Source organism: Maniola jurtina, chromosome 12, assembly GCF_905333055.1.
Source record: "Maniola jurtina chromosome 12, ilManJurt1.1, whole genome shotgun sequence".
NCBI classification, from domain to species: Eukaryota; Metazoa; Arthropoda; class Insecta; order Lepidoptera; family Nymphalidae; genus Maniola; species Maniola jurtina.
In genome coordinates, this window is record NC_060040.1 from 10,684,013 (window position 1) to 10,691,352 (window position 7,340).

Below are 7,340 nucleotides of genomic sequence, written 5' to 3' on the forward strand. Positions count from 1 at the left end.
AGCATAAAGCACCGACCGCTGATGCCAAAAGCATCGTCTCTACATAGTATAAAATAAAGTCACTTCTCGCCGTCTCTATGAACGCGATCTTTTAAATTACGCAACGGATTTAATGCGGTTTTCATCAAAAGATAGAGTCATTCAAAAGGAAGAGCCTAGGTACGTAGGTATAGTTTAATATTGTTATGAATATGACGATTGTTCAAAAAGTCTCGTGCGAAACCGGGCTGTGCCGTTAGTGTCTGATATGCCCCTAAATGGGTTGAATAAATACGAAACGCGTTATGCGCGAGGTCACTAGTGATGTGCAGATTTCCACTTATCGATAGTCCGTGGCTGCAGACAAGGTCGTTGACCGTTGCGTCTAGCGCAACCGGCGCTAAAGTTACATCAGCCGGCCTTGTCCGACACGGAACAATGGTGGTGTTGTGCCGTAACACCTCGTTACACGCAGATTCGCCTGTAACAGTGATGCCAGTTTTATATTTAGCACCGAAATAGCCAAGATTAGGTAGGTAGAGGTACCAAGTCGCTGCGTTTTTATTCCACAAATGCTGAAAGAAATATCTTGAGAGAAATATCCTAACATTCCTTCTGATTTTCCCCTTCCAAAAACGTTTTCCTTCAAGAGAGACAACTTTTCCTTCCCCGATTTCGATAAGAATTTCGCAATTCAGATTAGATAATCAGAATTAGAATAAAGAAGGATAATCGGTAAAGGAAAGTTCTCCCTCTTGAAAGGAAACGGTTTTAGATAGAGAAAATTAGAAGGCTCTCAGCTTTTGATTGCTATCACAAAATATGCTGGTAAGTGTGCTGGTAATAGATTAACCTGGGACGGGTATACCCACCATACCCCCAATCCGGGTTTCGCTTTCGACGCGGGCGTCTTGTGGATCACTAGGTAATTATAACTACCACTGCCATGCCAGTACAGTGCTCATCTTGTCCTTAGATAGGTAAGTAAATCATCATAAGTTTATATCGATACAAAATATCAAGTGAAATTGATAAACAGATGGACACCCTACCTTAACGAGTGAAATGGTGCACTGAAAGTGTTGTTTATACTTGAAATATCGTCATTGTTATCAGCCTTATTTCATTCAATGTTTAACACGCTACGCTGCCCACTTATCACTGGAATTCATGACTGGAATGAAAAAGCTTGATAAGGCCCTTTTCCGAATGAATTGAAACAGGTAGTTGTATGTTTTTATCTGTTAGTAAAAACAATAGAAACCCCTTAATAAGTGTGGGTCAAAAAGTTTGGCATACCTATTTAGGTATGTAGGTATCTCTAGTCTCTACTTAAAGAAAGTTTCAAAACACAACTTTTCAATATTATGTAAGTAAAAGATAAATTATAATAAGCATTTGTTTGAATGGCCGGATGTCTAGATTTACTTAACAATTCGATAGATTAATTTAATACAAAAAACCTAAATGATAACGTTAATTTATCCACGTGGATTGAGGTTTTAAAAAATCTCGTATGAATATAACCTACCAAACTTTACTGCACCTTTCATCAAAATCAGAGCGGATGGGCCGAGAAAAACAGACAGACAGATAGATCTACTTACTTTTGCATTTATACTTAACTATCTGATGCCCGCGACTTCGTTCCCGTAGATATAGGTTTTTTAAATCCCGTAGGAACTCATGGATTTTCCGGGATAAAAAGTAGCCTGTGTATTAATCCAGGGTATAATCTTTCTCCATTCCAAATTTCAGCCAAATCCGTCTAGTAGTTTTTGCCTGAATGAGTAACAAACATCCATACATACATACAAACTTTCGCGTTTATAATAAGTAGGATATTTGCACATATTAGTATGTATAGTAGGAGGAATAAAACTTTGCAAAAAATACAGAACCTACTTATAATTATTATAATGTGTAACGACACTCCCCCATCTTGCAGATTGTTATCTTGACATCACAGCGAGGTCATAAGAACATGTATATTAAAATAGGTAGCTACTTTACAGTAGGTAATAAATATTATTTTATTTAAGTAAACTTATACCTACTACTTTAAATATGGTAATGCGCTCGGCGTAACAATTTGCTTTTCCAATTGCAAAAAAATATGACGCAGCACGCGCCGCGATAGGTCCGTAGCAAGGATTTTTTTTAAAAAAAAGTCCGAGTCAAAAAATCTTACTCCACTTTACGGGGTGAATACTTGGTTGGTTGGTGGAATTTTACCTTTCAAATTGATAGCAAGATAGAATACGGTAAGAAATAGGTTTGCGAGCGCAGCAAGCGCAATTTTTTTGTTTAATACAGATAAAAAAGCAAAATATAAAAATTAATTAAAAAAAAAAATTTAAAACACCTCACTCTACTTTTCTAATGTTTTAAATCCCAGAAAAACAAAGAGTTCCCAGAGTATTTTCAAAACCGTAAATCCATGCGGATGAAATTTCGGGTATCAAGCAATATATTTGCAAAAAAATCTATATTAAGTAATATTAGCGAAAGTTCTTTTCAGGGCCCATCTTCTAAGTCAAAATGTTGTACTATTCAGAAATAGCTTTATTGGTATTTTATCAATGATATTAGAAGAAAAGTTTATCCCGAAAATCAGAGTTCTCATGGGGGATTTTCAACGTAGCAGAGGTACCATACATACATATCGAATACCTAATCTAGGTACATCTTTATTTTTAGTCATTTGGCGTCACAAGCCTGGAAATATTGCCAGTAAGTATCTAATTTTTTAGCGCTACAAAAAATTCGCAACCAGTCAATCAAGGAACAAAAAATAACGATGCAATTTAGTCGTGAAATTACGTCGATATTCTATTAAGAAATAGCTACTTACTACTTAGGTAGGTACCTATTTGCCTACCTACTTATTTATCTATTGAATCATTCTGTAAATTACCCGCATCTGACGAAATAAACGCCATAGTACTTAGGTAGTTAGGTACCTACCTATCTACAGATAAATAAAATAGCGATTTGATAAAGAATCATAGTAGGTACTTATACCTACGTCATTAAACATCGATATCACGCAGGTAGGTACTTATTGTGCATATACTATCGTTGTTTAACAGGGCTCTCTCCGTCACTCGCTTCATACAATCGTAGTTCCAATTTCATTTGAATATTAAGCAACCAAAGTCCATGAAATTTTGCAGACATATTCTAGAAACTAATATCTGTGTCTGTGGTGTTTTAGATTTTTCTAAAAATATGTAGTTTTAAAATTACAGGGGCTCAAAGATTTGTATGAAAATTTTTAAGACCGCGTAACTTTGAAACCGAATATTTTAACAGAAATCTGGAAAACCACAGACATAGATATTAGTTTCTAGAATATTTCTGCAAAATTTAATGGACTTTGGTTGCTTAATATTCAAATGAAATTGGAGCTACGATTGTATGAAACGAGTGACGGAGAGACCCCTCTTAAATACACATTTGAACGAAGATGCATTCCACGTGCCTAGATATAAATAAAAGCATGAGACTCAAATGAGCGATGATGCCAAGGAAACGTGCGTGCGTATTGGTATCCATTACTAAATGCACACCCGCAAAATCAAATTGTGACGAAAACTTTTACGTGCTATATCATCCATTGAACAACTTGCATGCATACACACGTGACTCCTCAAACTTATACGCCAATGAAATAACTGTAAATTGTAGATATTGAACGTTCACGTGTGCTTAGTCGTATGATGTAACAATCGCCAGACTTGCGCCAGACGAATTCTTGTAAATGAACCGTTCACGTTTTTTTTAACTAGGTAGCACGTAACAAAACTTTTTATTGCTTTTTCAAAATATAATAACGCGAAAATTTATGAAATAAAGATATTGTTGGAGAAGCTTTATAATGGAGCTGGTGAACAGAACCGACTGGTCCGCAAATTTTTCACAGGACGCCCAAAAAACTGAGACTAACTTTTACAAAGACTGCTTTTTAAGATCTTTATATTATAGAGGGATAGATGAGATCTTTGTTCGTAGTATCGGACTAATCCTATTTTGTTTGAAAACGAACTTTTTGAAGGTATTTCTATTTTTACCCCTCTTTGACCCTTTTTTCATTTAGTACCAAAACATTTTGTTAAAATTAAATAGCAGGGATCATGGCAAATGGATGAATGGATGGATAGGACACTACAATTTAAAAAGTTGTGTTCGACTTGAAGATGACTAGGGTAATCCGATCACAGAATCTATACTCAAATATTTAGTCCGGTTTTGACCGCCAGCTCCTCAAACGTGATTGATAGATAGATAATTAATAATTATCCACCTATCAATCACAATCAAGTGGACACGTGCTCAATGATATCCAAAGCAAAATATACTAGGTCTGTATATATTATGTAGGTAGGTACCTACTACCTAAGTACCTACTTATTTCATGAGTCGCAACTTGGAGAAATTATTTTCTTTCAGCCAGCGATAAATAAATGTTACATTGACGAGTTTTATGTTTTTTATTTATATGTACCTATTTACCTCTAGTTTTTTTTTTTTTTCTTTAAATCTGGCTTTACTCTGATTAGCCAATGTCAAGTTTGTAGAGTTTTATTTTCAAGTTATTGAATCTATACAAGTATGGACTCCGTCTGCGCCGGCGCCCGCCGACATACGCGCGGCGCCCCTTTAGAGCGCTTCCCAGTCAGTTCCACCACCAAAAAAACACCAACTAACACAAAATCCAGCCACTCTTAACAAAAAAAAAACACTCCAAACAAGCACAGTACGCCCGCCAGCAAACGCCATCACAGACGAAGTCCACCTCTAGTTTCACTCAACTTTATAACTGTATCAATGGTATAGCTGACTACTTTCCAAAAACCACAATACAATCAATTAAATAATTTTATTAGCTTCTCTGCGAAGCTTCCAGAGTCCAGACTAAACCGCAATGCGTTCTAACTAGTGCCAATCTCTCCAGACGAAGCCTTCGTATAATTAGGGTTCCGAACCTCAAAAGGAAAACGGAACCCTTATATGATCACTTTGTTGTTTGTCTGTCTATCCGTCCGTCTGTCCGTCCGTCCGTCTGTCCGTCTAGTATCTACAAAGGTGCTGGTGCGGTTTCGTCATGTAAGTCGCTGAAGCAATGTATGCAATAGGCATCAATAGGTAGCAGATGTATAGCTTGTGTGCCACAAACGAGAAAGAGGATGCAAAAAAGTGCATACGTTATTGCATGCACCACAGGTTTGCCGTGGATTTGATGCATGCGCTATTGCTTGCGAACATGCGTGCACACAGGCACACGTCCATGAAGTAGAAGCACATGAGTGATGAGTATCTACTCTGTGATAGCAGCATCAGCACCTATTATAGACTCTTGCATCCGTCTGGATAGTTAGCGCATGCGTCTACGCAAGTTGAAAGCGCACTTTACGGTAGTTAACTGGCAGTTAGCTGGGTGGCATTGCTTTGTTTTGACAATAATTGAGGTCGGCTTTAAAATAACAATAATTGCAATTGCGTAAGGTCAATGCGATTGTAATCGATCTAAGATATCGATTAAATGAATTATTTACTTACCTTTGAAGTTTCACAATAAATTAAAATAAACCTGTTCGGACTCCGGAGGCAGTTTGCAGGCAACACGTCATGTATCATACAGTAATTCAATTTGACCCTGTCTTTTGCATAAGTTAATTATTCATCATTCATTCATACGAATATAAGTTAATAAAATAGGTAAGTAAGTAAAATCACAGGCAATAAGTAAGTAAACTGTTTTCAATAAGTGACTTCGTTCGCGTGGATTTAGTTTTTTAAAAATCCTGTGCGAGCTCTTCGATTTTCCGGAATTAAAAATAACCTGTGTCACTCTTCAGGTCTTCAACTATAACTGTGCAAACAATCACGTCGATCCGTTGCCCCGTTGCGATGTGATTGAGGAACAAACCTATTAAACCAACAAACAAACATACTTGCGCATCTAAACTATGGGTAGTAATTTAAAATTCCATTACCACGGTATGTTAGGTATCTTCGAACAAATTTAGGTAGATATAGTTACTGCCTAGGTACTATTGGCGTCACTCAGAAAAGCAGGTATTATTTAAATATTTTTATCGAATTATTGGAATGTCTCTCAAAACCAACACAAAAAACACCAGGTTCAATGTGTAGAGGTTATCCGAGAGTTTTAATCTAAACAAATTAATGCCAAAATAAATAATTTAATTAGAGCGTGATTGCTATCACAACATCTAATTATCCAGTTCACAATCCAAATACCGAAAATATGCGATATCGCCCCGAATCTCGGAAGGAGACTAAACTACAACCTTCGAAACACCCGTATTTATGCAAGTTCAATCTTGTTGGCCTCCTAGCAACAGATTGTATGACATCGAATGAGCGAAATATCGATTTTATCAATCTACCTGCATTAGATAAATTAATAATTTTATATTATTTTTGACAACTCAAATCAATTTTTAAAAATAACCTTACAGTTCGGCCGTCCTGAATTTAACACGTCCTCGTGTTTCTAATCAATCTTGTCATGTCAGTCGCGGGCTTCCTTGCCCTAAGTCAAATCCAAATCATGGGCTATCCTGCCCTCCGTCAAATCATTAAAACCTACCCTTGAACTGCCGAACTCTCAGTTTTAATATCCAGTCAACAATAAATTCAAACGACTAACTTCTCATTCGATGTATACAAAATCTGAACCACTTATTGCAAATTACTTTCAACTTCACAAAAGACTAAATTCTTTAAAAAAACTAAAAATTTTAATCACCAAATCAAACTCAATAAAAATTTTAATCAAATGTGGGTTGTTTACAAAAAGATACCAAAGCGAAATTAAGGCAACGTGAGACACGTCCCGCTTCTGAATTATTGGCGTCACTCAGAAAAGCAGGTATTATTTAAATATTTTTATCGAATTATTGGAATGTCTCTCAAAACCAACACAAAAAACACCAGGTTCAATGTGTAGAGGTTATCCGAGAGTTTTAATCTAAACAAATTAATGCCAAAATAAATAATTTAATTAGAGCGTGATTGCTATCACAACATCTAATTATCCAGTTCACAATCCAAATACCGAAAATATGCGATATCGCCCCGAATCTCGGAAGGAGACTAAACTACAACCTTCGAAACACCCGTATTTATGCAAGTTCAATCTTGTTGGCCTCCTAGCAACAGATTGTATGACATCGAATGAGCGAAATATCGATTTTATCAATCTACCTGCATTAGATAAATTAATAATTTTATATTATTTTTGACAACTCAAATCAATTTTTAAAAATAACCTTACAGTACCCACCTAATACCTATTTACCTTTAATAACTGCATGTAAACTGCTCGAATT